The sequence below is a fragment of the Schistocerca cancellata genome, chromosome 3, assembly GCF_023864275.1.
Source record: "Schistocerca cancellata isolate TAMUIC-IGC-003103 chromosome 3, iqSchCanc2.1, whole genome shotgun sequence".
NCBI lineage: Eukaryota > Metazoa > Arthropoda > Insecta > Orthoptera > Acrididae > Schistocerca > Schistocerca cancellata.
Window position 1 is genome coordinate 351060998 of NC_064628.1, and position 16659 is coordinate 351077656.

The window sequence follows — 16659 nt, forward strand, 5'->3', positions numbered from 1 at the left end:
GTAGAAAACCAGATCATCTCAGATGTTAATAGGCACTTGCAAAATGTCTATGGAGACCTGGTAATGAATGAAAGCAAAGTGAGCCGATGCGGGAAGCGTCTGCCATCACCGAGTCTGTCGTACAAACATGTCCGATCTCCTGCGGGCCGGCCTGCCGCACACATCCTCAGGAATCTGAAGAAATGACATCAGCCTGTTCGTCGCCACAAAAATGCAAACGAACTTCTCCTTCTCCAAGGCAACGCAAGGCCTTACACAAGTCTGCACACCCGAGAGGAGGCCAAAAAACTTCCTTGGAGTGTTCTTCCTCGTCTACCCTACAGCCCGGATCTCGCACTTTCCATCTGTTTGGCCCAATGAAGGACAGATTCTACAGGAAGCAGTACGTGATTGATGGGAGGGTATTGATGCAGCAGGAAGTTGGCTCTGACGTCGACCAGTAGAGTAGCAGCATGCGGGCATACAGGCCTTCCCAGTAAGTTGGCGAAAGGCCGTCACAGCGAACTGAAATTATGTTGAAAAATAGGATTGGGTTGTTTGGGGAAGGAGACCAGACAGCGAGGTCATCGGTTTCATCGAATTAGGGAAGTACGGGGAAGGAAGTCGGCCTTGCCCTTTCAAAGGAACCATCCCGGAATTTGCCTGGAGCGATTTAGGGAAATCATGGAAAACCTAAATCAGGATGGCCGGACGCGGGATTGAACCATCGTCCTCCCGAATGCGAGTCCAGTGTGTAGCCACTGAGCCACCTCGCTAGGTGCGAAAAAAGGCTTTTGTACAAAAAAGAGTGGAGTATTATATAGTGAGTTAGAATCCTGAACAAAACCAACCTGCTTTCAGAAAAAAAATGTGTTGCATTGCTTATTGAATGCCCCTCGTAAATTATAGAAACGATGAATAGAGCTTGACGTCGGTTTAGTTGACGTTAAACTTAGCAATCTTCAATAGGACGGGACAGGACAGTCTATTGCTACTGGTAATCATGGGGAAAGTGACTAACTATGGACTGCAAGGTGGGCGATCAAACACTTCTGCAGACGCTGCAGGGGGGTCCTCATTGTCGCTTCAATGTGCTCCTGAGAATTGTCACGCAGAAGGAAATGCATGACAGGTTAATTATATGGGGTTGCATGAAATCAGGCGAAACCTCGCAGTGAGCACCTATAGTTGATGGGAGACACTGTTGTTCTAGGCATCGGTAAGTGCTCACTGTGTGCCCAGAAGTGAAGAGAGGGCAGCGACGCCGTCGACAGGCATACTAGAGAGTTTGCCGTATAGATTTGTGCACAGCTTCATCGGATTTTGACTGTCGCTTCCGTTTCGCGACCTGTCGAACCGTATTTTCCGAATAGATCTCGTATAATTTATCTGTTGTTTACAGTCCACAACAAGGGCTTACGCTAAGCCTAGCTAACACCCAAACTGACACAGCTTTCTCTCTCTTCTCAGGTTGCTGCCGTTTGTTGTCTATCTTCTACAGGCGTGATCCCACCATCATACTGTTAGATACCCAACACTGTCGCAACACCAGTAAGGAATTCTTTTACAAAATTTGTACTACACGAGCTGTAACACGTGTGAGACCGGTTCTGATATAGCTTCCTATCACAGTTCCGCAAAAACGCTCTGTGAGTGTTTTAGGAATTTGGTATTGAACCTATGGCCTGCAAGTTAGGAAGATACCACCTCATGCTTTCAGAGTTCAGAAGAGTGTAGTAGTGTGGACAGTGATGTAATCGGGCAATATCCCAATGTCAGTTCCACAACACTCCCTGTAAAGCAAACGTTATCGCTAACAGAAAATAGTGTATGGGTTCAGGTGTAACTACATGTTAGCAAAAAATAAAAATCTTAGATTTTCGTTATTAAGGTTTAGTTTTTACTCTAAGTATGACCTTATGACATATTGTAATATGTACAGGGTGGTAAAATATTATATGGGGTGTTCACAACTGTTAAGTGAAATTCCTGACTATTCTAAGGTACTTAAATAGTAAGATGGTTGATGACCATGTCTGGGGATCGATAAAATACAAACAAATTAAATAAAATTGGGGCCAGAGATATCCTTTACTCTAAAATGCACAAAGAAACCGCAATACGTGAATGGGGGTCGGTAAAGAGTATTCAAAAAGAAGTACACAATTAAATTCTTCCATAACTTAAGAATGTAAAGCACTCTACCGTGGTTGATCAATTCTTTCATTAATTCGTATATCTCGTGTTTCCGCTTCAATTAAATCTGAATATCTTTAACTACAGGTCATGGTTGAATGCACAAAAAGAAGAATATCAATTTCTGGCATAGCACAAGCATTCGTGTTTACATTTCATTGGCGGCGGCAGTGGCGGGTGTCAGCGCGAGCTGTGAACCTGACAATCTATTCTAAATCTCTCTCGACTGTTAAACACCAGTCTGATCTGGAGGAGGACGGTTCAATCCCGCGTCCGGCCATCCTGACTTAGGATTTCCTTGATGTCCCTAAATCTCTCCAGGCAAATGCCAGGATGGTTCCGTTGAAATGGCACGGCCGACTTCCTTCCCCGTCCTTCCCTAATCCAATGAGACCGATGACCTCGCTGTCTGGTCTCCTCCCCCAAACAACCCAACCCCACGCATATGTCACGTCGTTGAACTTCTCTCACGCCACGTCATCAGTCTGATACATTTCTTACGTCTTCAGTGAAGGCAAGACTCCTAGTTGTTTCCTAGCTAAGTTAACTGGTGTGGTACATGCTATTTGGCTGGAATAGCAAATATGTCATTGCCCTCAAATTACTCTCAAGCCCTAACTGTCACTGCTCGGTGCGATTCTCTGTACTAGGAGACTTTTGTGTTTAACTCCTTACAAGTTGAGATGATCTGTGAACAAGTGTTCACTTTCGCAATCATCTCAGCACGGCGCGAGTCGCCTTGCTCAAACACTCGACGATTTTCTGCAACAGAAAGAGCGAATTATTCTCTCTACATTTGCCTATATAAAAGCTGGTGGCCATGTGTTATCTTTCAGGCCAATCAGAGCGGTCACACTTGTTATAACTCCACCCACTAGAGTTTTTTTGTAGCCTATCACAGGCGTCGTTTCTTTCGTAGGGCGGAGTTTAATTTTGCTATGTAATAATGAGATAAACAGCTTTTTCTTTCATGCAAGTTTTAGCACAAAAATGGTTCAAATGGCTCTGAGCACTAAGGGACTTAACATCTACGGTCATCAGTCCCCTAGAACTTAGAACTACATAAACCTAACTAACCTAAGGACATCACACAACACCCAGTCATTACGAGGCAGAGAAAATCCCTGACCCCGCCGGGAATCGAACCCGGGGACCCGGGCGTGGGAATAGAGAACGCTACCGCACGACCACCAGCTGCGGACAAGTTTTAGCACAGGTTTCTACAGTGAGTCACCAATGTTTTGAGTTGGATTTCTCCGGACATTTATCTGCCATCTCCGGCATCTCACTGTGTCCACGAGATATCCTGCTGTGAAGTTGTTAACCGAACACAGGAAGGGTGTTCCATTGTAAAATTCTCCTTCCCTCAGAACTATGTCTCATAGCTCAGACCTAGGAACTACTTGAGTGCAATTACTAGTGTGAGTATTAGTGATTTATATTTACGAAATGGTGGCTTGTTTATTTGGTCTGCATATCAATAAAATTCTAACAACTTCAGGTAACTATGTCATGTGACATATCAATTTATCTGTCGTTGTTTCAGAAATTCCGTGTAAGGTGTGTTATTTGTTTTACACCTTAGATATCACCTCCGCTCCAGTATGATTTCTGTACTGAAATTAGAGAATGTTTGAGGCGTTGTCTAAGACAGTCAAAAATTACACTTTATCTCAAGCATTGAATATTGGTCAGCCACTTGGTCTAGTCCTTGTTCAATTTAATTCTATTGGTTAGTATACTTTAATTTTTAACATGGCTAACTTTGTTGATGATTTAACTTTCTTCCTTAAGTGAAGACCATAATTTTTCTCATTAATATTGATATCTATTTCTTTTTCTTATTTATTTAAATGTGTTGTTAATGTGTATTTTAGATATTATATCGAAGAGGAGGAGCCTCTCACATCGATCTTTTAGTGCTAATCTCAAAAAGTTAAAGCACTTTATACATGATCCAAAAATACAATGTTTACATTCTGTTTTTCTTTTCAAATTTTATGATTCTAACACTAATACAAACATCAAAATCATTCTTTCGCAAATCCTACTCATCCAAAATTTTAAAATTTATATTAATGATTGAAGGAAAAGTCAAAAACGTTATAGTCACAAACAATGTTCGTACACACAAATTATTCCTACCAGAGAATGTGGTTTTTTAAGAAATGTTGCATTTATAATTATGAATGAATAAAATTTTAAAATACTACACACATACACATAGATTAACTTCACAAAAATGTTATCTCTAGACACACTATGCAGGAGCAGTTTTCTTTTTAACATATTATTCTAATTAACATGACAAGTACATAAACATTTCTTTAGAAATAGATCTCTCTTCCATTATTCATGAAACAAAAATTATGAAAAGACTGTTATACAGTTCTTATTCAGAAAAGTGAAATGAAATGATCGTATGGCATTGTTGGCCGGGAGGCCCCATGAGGGGAAGTTCGGCCGCCGTATTGCAGGTTCTCTTTAGGTGACGCAACTTCGGCGACTTGCGAGTCAATGATGATGAAAGACACACAACACCCAGTCATCACGAGGCAAAGAAACCCCTGAACCCGCCGGGAATCGAACCCGGGACCCCGTGCGCGAGAAGCGAGTACGCTGCCGTAAGACCACGAGCTGCGGACTCTTATTCAGAGACTTACTCACATTGTATAGAGAGACGAATCGATATTAGTACGCTAAAGTCTTATGTTAATTCTCGTGCTTTTTGCAGCTTTTTAACTGTCTGACACTGATCTTTACCTAATTTTGTCCACTATTTTCACATGATATCTACGAATGTTCTTCCGTGAGGTTGGCAACGAATGTCTTTGCATGAAGCTGAAGGACTTGTATCAGATGTTTGTCGGCAAACCTTGGGTGGGCAAAGTCGTTATTAATCGAATTTTGCAACAGGATGTTGCCATACTTTGGTGTGGCCCTCATATGGACCTTTTTAGTGCGGATTCTCGTGGAGTATTGACTTAAAAACGTATTTTTTTTTCAAGATATTGCTAAAGGTGTTTATATTTTTGTAGTCCTTCGCAGACAACCAGTTTACAATAGGATGGGTATTTGGAAAGGTGTATCTTGAAATATTTTCGCCCATCTGCTCTCTTCAACATCAGTCTTTGGACTCTTCATCTTCTGTTTTTAAAGGCATATTTCTTTCTTCAGACTTGAACCTTGTCTCTTCCCTGGGTAGGATATAGGAAATTATTGACTACTAGTTGCTCTGAAGTTTTTCATTCGTTAGTGTTTCAATCGTTGATCAGGACGTTTAGTTCAGCATTGATTGACTGTTTTTCCTTCAGCTCTGTAGTTCAGTGTAATAGTTCAGTGTGGTAGCGATAGTGCGATTCTACACGTAATTTAATGCCAAATTGTGCCTCAGCCAAGACAGAGTTTCGGTGAGGCATTTTTTTTCCATCTGCCGGCTGCTGTTTCGTTTTTTGTGGCCCATCGTTTCCGGCAATCCTTCTGACTTGAGTATCGGCCGAAACTGAATTTTCGCAATGCCAGAACCCAACATCGATCTTCTGCTGCTCATCCACCCCCTTGTACTTTCTTTATCACGGTAAGGTTGCTACCGCAGTTAGATACAAAGGTTGCCTTGGTTACAAACGCCATCCTTCTCATGCCCTTGCCGGCGCCTCTGCATCGTAGAAAATGGTTGATCTCGTCCATTCACGTCCCATATGCATTTTAAGTAGTCGTCTGCCTCCTCGTCGTGGGTAGTTGATGATTGTTTCTTGCAGGAGGTTTGAGTACAGAGATCTTTTCTTATAACCTACCTCATGCCCAGTTCCTAATTTACGCCTCTTAAGAAATTCTTTACATGGTTCGGCGTCCTATCTCTGCATTAAAATTCTAGTTTCTCTGTCAGGTTCAAATTTGTTCCTGATATCTTAGGCTCATGAGACTTCTTACGTTCGTTATGTGTGGGTATTGTGGTGAGGCATGTTAGTAAGTCATGCTATTAGATCATCAACTTTGCAATCTCTACATATCATGTTAGTTGCTACATATAAAATTTTAAAGTACTTCTCGTCTTTCCCCCTCTGTCTCTTCTTTTCTTCAGTCTCCTAGTAATGTCCTGCCTGAAACACACTTGATGGCGTCTTTGATATTATTTACTGATGCCTGTAAATGATTATTCATCATACCTTTTGTCTCCAAGTGATTGTTCGTCATATCTTTTGTCTGTAAGGTATTATTCATCATACCTTTTGTCTGTAATTGATTATTCATCACACCTTTTAATATGGCTTAGACGATGAAGTCCTAAACTTTTACCTATCACATTCTACGCTCGGTTCATTCCGTCTATGCCATTTTGTTTGAGTGGTGGAACAACGTTCCTTAGGTCTGAATGGCTCTTGCTCATCCACATATGTTTGACACTGTACAACCCTGGCTAAAAGAGAAGTGCAGTGCTCCCAAAGGTGACGTTACCTTTTCTTACGTCTATCACAGCTTGTCTCTGATTCAGAAAATCCGCACCTATTATCACGACCACCGTTAATTTGGGTATGATAACGAAATTGGCTTCGATTTTTTGACCTTGGCACGAAAGAGTTAATCTTGTTTGTTTATTGACATCTACAGCATGATTTTTGATTGGACCCGTCACTTTAATATTCTTCTTTTTCAAGATCGGTAATTTTTCATTAGCATTGCATTGGTTAAATAACTTCTCCGAAATCGCGGTTAGCTCGCTTCCGCTGTCTATGACTATTAACTGGGAAATTTGCTACCATGGCCTTCAAACTGGTTGAATATCGACCGGTTTGCTCAGTTCTTCCTGTTCTCCTTGCATTAAAGCATCCCATATTGAATCATACGTGATTCGTTTCAGGATTTTTACCTGAGAATTCGAACCTTCTGTCGGATATGCCTCGACCACTATATCTCTCTTCTACAACTTCTTCCCCACATTTAACTTCGTCTTCCCTCAGCTCAGCTACATCTGGGTCTTCTTTCTTCGTGTAAACTCCTAATTAATCGCATCTAAATGTCCTTATTATATCTCTGTAACTCCCATCATTGAACACATTGGGACCTGCGCCCAAGTGTAATTTATTTTCAGCTTCCGTCGATTGCGCAATATCCTCCTTGAGTTCGATTCCCCTGGTCTTAAAGTCAAATAACTCTGCAGTTCTAATTACTTCGTCCCCATTCCTATCTTCTGTTGTGCTTGCCTTTGGTAGTTCTTTCTCTTCGTCAGTATTCTCCCAATTAATTCCTTCCGAACAAGATGCTGTTGTTTTACTGCCTTCGTTTCATCCCTGCGATCCTATTTCCTCATTTGTTACCTGTCGTGACAAAATGTTTATTTCTCTCGACGATACGTTATTCTCCTGGCATCGTCTATCCTTAGTTTCAGTATTAAATAACTCTACAATGCTAGTTGGTTCATATGGCTCTGAGCACTATGGGACTCAACATCTGAGGTCATTAGTCCCCTAGAACTTAGAACTACTTAAACCTAACTAACCTAAGGACATCACACACATCTATGCCCGAGGTAGGATTCGAACCTGCGACCGTAGTGGTCGCGCGGTTCCAGACTGTAGCGCCTAGAACCGCTCGCCCACAAGGGCCGGCACAATGCTGATTACTTTACCTCTTATCTTGACTTCCGTTATGCCTGCTTCATTTTGTTGCGGTAGTCCGTTTTTTGCGAAATCCTCCCAACTAATTCCTGTTCAACCTGACGTTTGCGGTATCTCGACTTCTTTCGATCCCTGCGGTTTTGTTCCATCATCTTTCACCTCTCGTGCCAACGTGTTTATTCCTTTCGTTACGCTGCTGCTGCTTGCTTGGTCCGGTGCGGTCTTCTCCTTGACTTGGGAGCCAATTTGAACGGTTATCGTGGTTTGGTGGCCTTATCTCCGCGTTTTCTTCAGGTCCTTCCTGTCTTTGTTCGACTTCGTGACACGGGTTTCGTTGCTGGTAATTTGTCGGCCTGTTTGTCTTCCAATACCCATTGCGATTACCGTTATTCCCCCTGTAGCAATTATTGGCATTCCTGGGTGGATAACCAATGCCATGTCTTGTTCTGTATCCGTACCATTTTTTCTGTTGGAATCGATTGCTATTTTTCGGCGCGAAGTTATGACACTGTTCGTAATAGCTGACCTTCCTTTGTGCGGTCTCGGCACATTTCACGGTTTTTCAATCACGTTTTCACGCGGGTTTCGCATTTTTATTGCCTCATCTTCTGAGAATATGAATTCTAATTCTCTCCAAATTCCTTTGAAAGCTTGAAGTAATTGCCGCTGCTCCCTACCAATTACTGCTGGTATTTTAGTGACAGCTTCATGGTACACAATTTAATCAATTCACCATCGTTGTATGACAAACCCGGACACAGGTTTTTCTTTTCCATTGCTTCGAAAAATTTTACAGGGCTCCTCTCTCCGGAATTCTCGAAGTATGGATTTTGTAGTAGTTCATACTTCACCCTATTTTGCGGTTCACTCGACCAATAGCGTGAGAGAAAATTATTTTTGACATCTTCATGTGATCGACATGTAGCTGCCACGTTTTGCATCGTTTCTTTTAGTGTTCCAGACATATGGGCACATATCAAGTCTAGATTGTGTGCTAATGTCCAATGTTCTGGTAGTCCTACTCTGAATTGACCAATTAAGGTTCAGCGATGCAGTGAGTTTCCTCCACGGAAATGCTGAAACTTCCTTACAGTGAGGCAATAATCATTGTCGTTCCTTGTCGAGGTGCCGTAAGCAATTGGAAAATCTTCGCCGCTTCTGTTTCCTATCATTCTTCGTGTCAGTCTTTCGGGCTGTGGTAAATCCATTGGATATTGCCCACTATAACTTTCGCCTAGGCTTGCAAAATATCGTTGTAATGGAACGCAGTGATTTTCTTCCATCAGCTCTGCGCGAGTGTCGGTACGCTTTACCCTATAGCCTTCGCGCCCTTGCACTTACCTGTCACGTATTGGCTCGGTAATGCTTTGTTGTCATCACGTAATGTTTTGACGACATCAAGTAATGTTTTAATTTCATCCTGAGTGTCGTCATACGACGTTTTTATTTCGGTCTGGGTGTCATGCTGCAATGTCTGCACGTCCACTTGGACCTTGTCAATATATGTTCTTAATAGTGTGTGACCTATTATTACGTTTTCGATCACGTTTCTGGATTCTTTTGCCTCTTCCTCAATGAGACGTAATTGTTCTTTGAGCGCTATGCTTTGTTTTCTAATTTCACGCAGCTGTTTCGTTGTTTCTGCATTCTACTCACATATCTGTTGTTGCAGTTGTTTCGCTGTTCCCATTCTCTGCTCGCTCTGCTCACGTACCTGTTGTTGCAGTTGTTTCGTCTGCTCTCTGGAACCATGCAGTGACACATTGCCTGTACTCGGTTGTGAGAGAGGTATTATTACATGTACTATGGGTTCTGCGTATTTAAGATGTTCCCCCTCTTCCTGCACCTCTGCACTATGTTGGTCATCGCTTACAGCGCCTTGTTACTCGGTATCTATGTCCTGCTGCACCCCCTGTTCTATTTCTCGTGGCGTTGTGTCGTCTGTTGTCCTGTCCTGAGGTTCCTCTACGTTATCTTGCTGCGTGTCAATCTCTATTCGCTCAGTATCTCGATCTGCCATTGCTAATCTCTCTGATACCCATCGTTGCAATTGTAACTGACATGTCCTATTTCACATAATCATGCTATCATACGACCTCATTGGCTTAATAAAATTATTACCTTCACCCTTTCTTTACTGCTCCTAGTTCCCTTGATACAATAACAAGACTGTACGACCGTCACTCACGAGTTGGGACAGAACCAGCTTCTCAACGCTGTGTCAGCCAACTGTCCTCTTGAAGGAAAAACTCAAAGCTAACAATGGCGTTGCAGCTATACTATGGGGATACTGTGTATGTCTCTCTGTGCATTGCACGTCTCTGTCTCCCTACTGACTTGTTAGTAGCCACTAATATTTACCGTTGGTTGATGCAATACTAGAACTTTTAATAACAACAATTTTTAAGAGTATATTTTTCTGGCCTACTAATTTCTTATTGTCGATCACCTTATCATGGTAGTTTACCATCCTGGCAGGGTCGCCATTATATAACATGTGTGAGATTGGTTCTGATCTGTCTTCCTAACACACTTGTGCAAGGACACTCTGTGAGCATTTTAGGAATTTGGTGTTTAACCTACAGCCTGCAAGGGGGGAAGATACCATCTCAAGCATGCAGAGTTCAGAAGAGTGCACCACTATGGACAGTGATTTAATCAGACAACGATCTCAATGTCAGTTCCACTGCACTCCCTGTAAAGGAAACGTTATCTCTAACAGAATTTAGTGTACAGGTTCAGGCGTAACTAGATGTTAGCAAAAATTAAAAATCTTAGATTTTCTTTATTAACGTTATTTTTTTTACTCTAAGTATGACTTCATGAAGTATTATAATACGCACAGGATGGTAAAATGTTGATACAGGGTGTTGACAGCTGTGAAGCGAAATTCCTAACTATTCTAAGGTTCTTAAATAGTAAGATGGTTGATGACCATGTCTAGGAGTCGATAAAATACAAACAAATTAAATACAATTGGAGCCAGAGATATCTATTACGCTAAAATGCATAATTAAACCACAAAATATGAATGGCGATCGGTAAAGAGCACTGAAAAAGAAGTACCAATCAAAACTATTCCATAACTTAAGAATGTAAAACACTCTATCGTAGCTGATCAATTCTTTTCATAAAGTCGGATATCTCGCGTTTCTGATTCAATTAAATCTGAATATGTTTAACTACAGGTCATCGTAGAATGCACAAAAAAAAGATAGGAGAGACAGAGACGACCGCCCTCTGATTGTCAACTGAATATCACTTTCTGGTGTAGCATGAGCACGTGTGTTTCCACTTTGTCGGTGGCGGAAGTGGTGGCTGTCGGCGCGAGCTGTGAACCTGAGAATCAATTCCAAATCTCTCTCGACTGCCAAACGTCAGTCTGATGCATTTCCTACGTCTTTGGTGAAGACGAGACTCCTAGGTGTTCCCTAGTTAACTGGCATGGTACACGGTATTTGGCTGGAATAGCACATATGTCGCTGCCCTCAAATTGCTCAGAAACATTAACTGTCAGTGCTCGGTGCGATTCCCTGTGCTAGAAGACTTTGCAGTTTAGCTCCTTACAAGTTGAGACGATCTGTGATCAAGTGTTCACATAATGACTCTCACAATTGTCTCACCGCGCCGCGAGTCGCCTTGCTCAAACACTCGACTACTTTATGCAAGAGAAAAAGCGAATTGTTCTCTCTACATTTGCCTACATCAAAGCTGGTGGCCACGCATTTTCTTTCTGGCCAATCAGAGCGTTCACAATTGTTATAACCCCACCCACTAGAGTATTTTGTAGACTATTACAGGTGTCGTTTCTTTCGTAGGGCAGAGTTTAACTTTTGCTACATAATACTGAGATAAACAGCTTTTTCTTTCATGTGAGTTTTAACACAGGTGGCAACAGTGAGTCTTCAACATTTTGAGTTGAGTTTCTCCGGACATTTATCTGTCATCTCCGGCCATGTTCCTGTAGAAAAACTTCCTGAAGGGTCGTCATTAAAAGCAAGGAGAAGGGCTGCTTTAGCCAGCGACCTACGCAGTGGCTTCCACGTCTCGCTGTGCCCGCTAGATGTCCCGCTGTGAAGTTTTTAGCTGAACACGGGACGGGTGTTCCCTCATAAAATTCTCCTTCCCTCAGAACAACGTCTCGTAGCTCGGGTCTGGAAAATTACTTGCGTGCAGTTACTAGTGTGAGTGTTAGTGGTTATATTCACGAAATGATGGCTTGTTTATTTGATCTGCATATCAATAAAATTCATACAATTTCATATCACTTTGTCGAGTGACATATCGAATTAACTGAAAATGAGATTGTTTCAGGAATTCAGTGTAAGGCGTGTTATTTGTTTGACATCTTACAGTTACATTAAAAGTGGATATAACAAAATAAGCACACAGATGGGCCAGTTCAATCAGGTCACCGCACGTTCAACAAGTCTACACACACGTATATTATAATATTCATGTAGTAGAACTCCGATTTCTCGGTTGGTCACAGAATACTTGAAGGTATTCCCCATTCTTATCTAGTAAATTTTCTTGAGATCGAAAAGCTTCTGTCCACAAATCAGCACTGTCTTAGAAAACATCGCTCGTGTGAAACTCAGCTTGTCCTTTACTCATATGAGATCCATGGCTGAAGAGCAAGAAGCGGTCTTCATATTCCTAGATTATCGTAAAGTATCTGAAACGGCACCACACTGGTGTCTGTTAATGAAGATATAAGCATATGGAATAGGTTCCCGGGTATGCGAGTGGCTCAGAGACCTCTTAAGTAACAGAACACAGTATGCCGTCCTCGACGGCGAGTGTTCATCAGAAACAAGGGTATCGTATGGAGTGACCCCAGGGAAGCGTGATAGGACAGCTGTTGTTTTCTATATACAATAATGATCTAACGGACAAGGGAAGCAGCAGTCTGCGGCTGTTTGGTATTGATGCTGTGATGTATGGGAAGGTGTCGTCGCCGACCGTGGTGGCCATGCGGTTCTAGGCGCTTCAGTCCGGAACTGCTCTGTTGCTACGGTGGCAGGTTGGAATCCTGCCTCTGGCATGGATGTGTGTGATGTCCTTAGGTTGGTTAGGTTTAAGTAGTTCTAAGTTCTATAGGACTGATGACCTCAGATGTTATGTCCCATAGTGCTCAGAGCCATTTGAACCAAGGTGTCGTCGTTGAGTGACTGTAGAAGGATCCAAGGCGACTTACACAAAATTTACAATTGGTGTGACGAATGGCAGCTAGCTCTAAACGTAGAAAACTGCCAGTTAATGCAGATGAGTAGGAAAAACAAATATATTATGTTCGAGTACAGCCTCAGTAGTGTGCTGCTTGGCAGATTCACATCGATTAAATCCTGAGGCATACCGTTGCAAAGCTGTACGAAATGGAAAGAGTATGTAAGGATTATAGTTGGAAAGGAGAATGGTCGACTTTGGTTTACTGGAAGAATTTTAGGATATTGTGGTTCGCCTGTATAGGGCACCGCAAATAGGAGACTAGTGCCACCCACTGTCGAATACTGTTCGAGTGTTTGTGATCTGCACCAGGTGGGATTAAAGGAAGACACTGAAGTTATTCAGAGGCGGGCTGCTAGGTCTGTTAGCGCTAGGTACGAACAACATGCAAGTATTACGGACGTGCTACGAGAACTCAAATGGAAACCACTGGAGGGGAAGCGACATTCCTGTTGAACATCACAATTGAAAAAATTAATGAACCGGCGTTTGAAGTTGACTGCAGAATGATTCTGTTGCCACCAATGAACATTTCGCGTAAGTACCATGAAGATCAGAGAGATTAGGACTCGTATGGACGCATATAGATCGCAGTTTTCCCTTTCTCCACTTACTATTGCAACAGAAAAGGAAATTACAATGAAATGAATACTCTTAGCTGCACACAGACGTTGATATAAGTCAACGGGGACAGTTGAAAATATGTGCCCCGATCGGGACCCCAATCCGGAATCTCCTGCTTACATGGCAGACGCTCTATCCATCTGAGCCACCGAGGACACAGAAGATAGTGCGACTGCAGGGACTTATATCTGACACGCCTCCTGTGAGATCCACATTCGCAACTTATTGTCCCGCACTATATTCATAGTGCCCCCGCCCATCATACTCATTACTCGCGCCTTTACCGCCGATTCCCGTAAGAGTTCGGGCACTGTTTGTGCATCCGCACGGAAGAAGATGGTCAAATGGCCGGTGATTCTTAACTATATATATAGAAGATGGTATCTGTTCTTTCGGACATATATGTATGTAGTTTTAGAAGACAGTGACTATTATCTAAAGAAGTTGCAGAAGATCAGTGTAAGAGATTTCCCCTACTGCAACCACTGCCATTGGACTTGGAGATCAATTCTCGATGGGTGGCAGTGCCGAGTTCCTCCTGGTAGGCGCAGGTTTGCAAGTTGTGTGTTAGGTTCAATCAGGCCTTGTTCATTCCGAGACGCGAGTTTCTGGTCAGATGAACCTCAGTATTCTCATTAAATCCCAAATATTTGTTCGCGAATGGATTACAGGTTAGCTAGTATCCTGATGCTTCATTTTCAAGAACTGCTCATACAGCTGCTGAACGGATGGTTTTGGTTCACTTAGGATGCGTGATTAATCTTCTCGTAGTCATATAATGACGATTCTGGTTCTATTCGATTATCCGAACCTTGAGTCCCGTGTATTATAAAGGATGCACTTCCAAATTTTTCCTCCTACGCTTTATCTGTGGCACACATACACGAGAGTTGTGTTAGCGTTTTTTCCCGCGCCCGGTTTCCCGGGTTCGATTCCCGGCGGGGTCAGGGATTTTCTCTGCCTCGTGATGACTGGGTGTTGTGTGATGTCCTTAGGTTAGTTAGGTTTAAGTAGTTCTAAGTCCCATAGTGCTCAGAGCCATTTGAAGATTTGTGTTAGCGTTTCCGTGGGCGGATTAATAATAATTTTTTTGTTTTATTCCTATTCCGCTGTCTTACCTAAAATGACTGGCACAGTTTTCGTACCTCAGGCGGCCTGAATGAAAAGAGCTTGCCCCAGTTAGTGGGAGAGATAAATACTGATAGACCATCTGGATCTCATATTATTATTCTACCCAGTATCACATCGTGGGAAGGCATCGACTACGACCCTACTTGCAGAGAGCCACTGATTTGCATTGATATCGGGAGGAAATGTGGTAGAAATTTCAGCACAAATAAAATATTTGGAAGCTAACACAAAGAGGCATATTCTGAAATTAGTACAGAACAATGTGCACTTAACTGAGGACAGCCTCCCCTGACATAGACACAAACACACGACATATAGAAACAGAATTCACCTATAACTAGAAAAGTTCAACTAGGAACACTTCGGAGAGAGTATACTGAACCATGAGAACTAGGTTTCGTAAAAACCATTCAACAGCCAAGATCGCATAATATATTTCTTTATTTGTGACAGCCAGTTTCAACAGACTTGTGTCATCTTCAGGCTTGCAAGCAATTGCATATACATGGAATATGTCTCGTAAGTTAATATGTAGCATTTGATTTACAAGTCTCAGTTTGGTGTCATAAAAACCTGTTAGTGGACCTGTACTTTACACACTTTAAAATATTTTGTTGTAAAACATGTTCAACTTACGCTGAACTTCACGCACAAGTTGCGAAGTGGATAAAAATCAGTACATTATACAAAGTTATACCGATAACAAACTTGGTATAATGTGCCGATTTTAATCCACTTGACATCTTGTGCGTGAGATTCAGCGTAAGATGAACATGTGTTCCAACAAAAGATTTTATGGTATGTAAATGTACAGGTCCATGTTCAGTCTTTAAAATACCAAACTAAAACTTTTATATCAAATGTCACATCGTAACTTACGAGACATATTCCAGCCACATGCACTTTCTGACAGACCTGAAGATGACATCAACGTCTGTTGAAACTTGGTGTCTTAAATAAAGAAATATTTTTTGCGCTTTAGCTGTTGAATGGTTTTTTACAGTTAAATCAGATCGCCGTTCAGTAGTCGCAAAATGAGAAAATTGAACTAGGTTTCGGTAACAAAACAGGGTGGCAGCCTTCAGTGGATCTTACCGCATGGACGGCGCTGCTATTCTCCCGCAGTATCGCGAAATACTCGCGATCGCCAAACGACCAAAACGGCGATCGAATCCGACCATCGTTACTATCCAACACCTTCCATGAAAACCCTGACATGCCAGCAAATCCGGCAATATGTCACATAGCCCCGAATAAATCCTGACATTAAATTAACCAAAGTAATACGATCAACGTGTGAGCAAATGGAATGCCACAGACTAACACAAGAACGTCTAAATGCATGTCATACCTTCCCACCGTCAAACAGACGCAGTTCCGAGGGGAGAAACGAGAACAGAAGCCGAGAGCAGAGCCGTGTAGGCTAGAAGACCCTACGATAAGAGCGAGACAATGGGACACCCGTGACACCCGCATAGCCGGCCGACCGCCAAGAGGTCCATCCCCCAGCCCATGTTAAAAGATAGAGCCCTCCAGGAGAGCAGTATAGATCTTACGATAACACTAAAAGGGCCACACCAGCTGCAAGTCTGAGCGTGCGACTATACGCACCTCTGTTATGTAGCAAACATTAAAAACATTGCCCCACCACGAAGGTTAACATTGAGACACTAATTGGTCAGTTGAAAACACATCAAGATACGTTTTTCTTAAACCAACTTCGGTAAACAGTAGTAAGGATACGTTCGAGAGAGTTGCTACCGAGATGGCGAGGTGTGTAGAGCTGCGCTGCCAGCCACCCCTGACGCTGCCTAACCACCGACAAGGTAATGAACGCACGCGATGCTGGTAGGTATTACTAGTGTCGATCGTAAATTGAACTTCA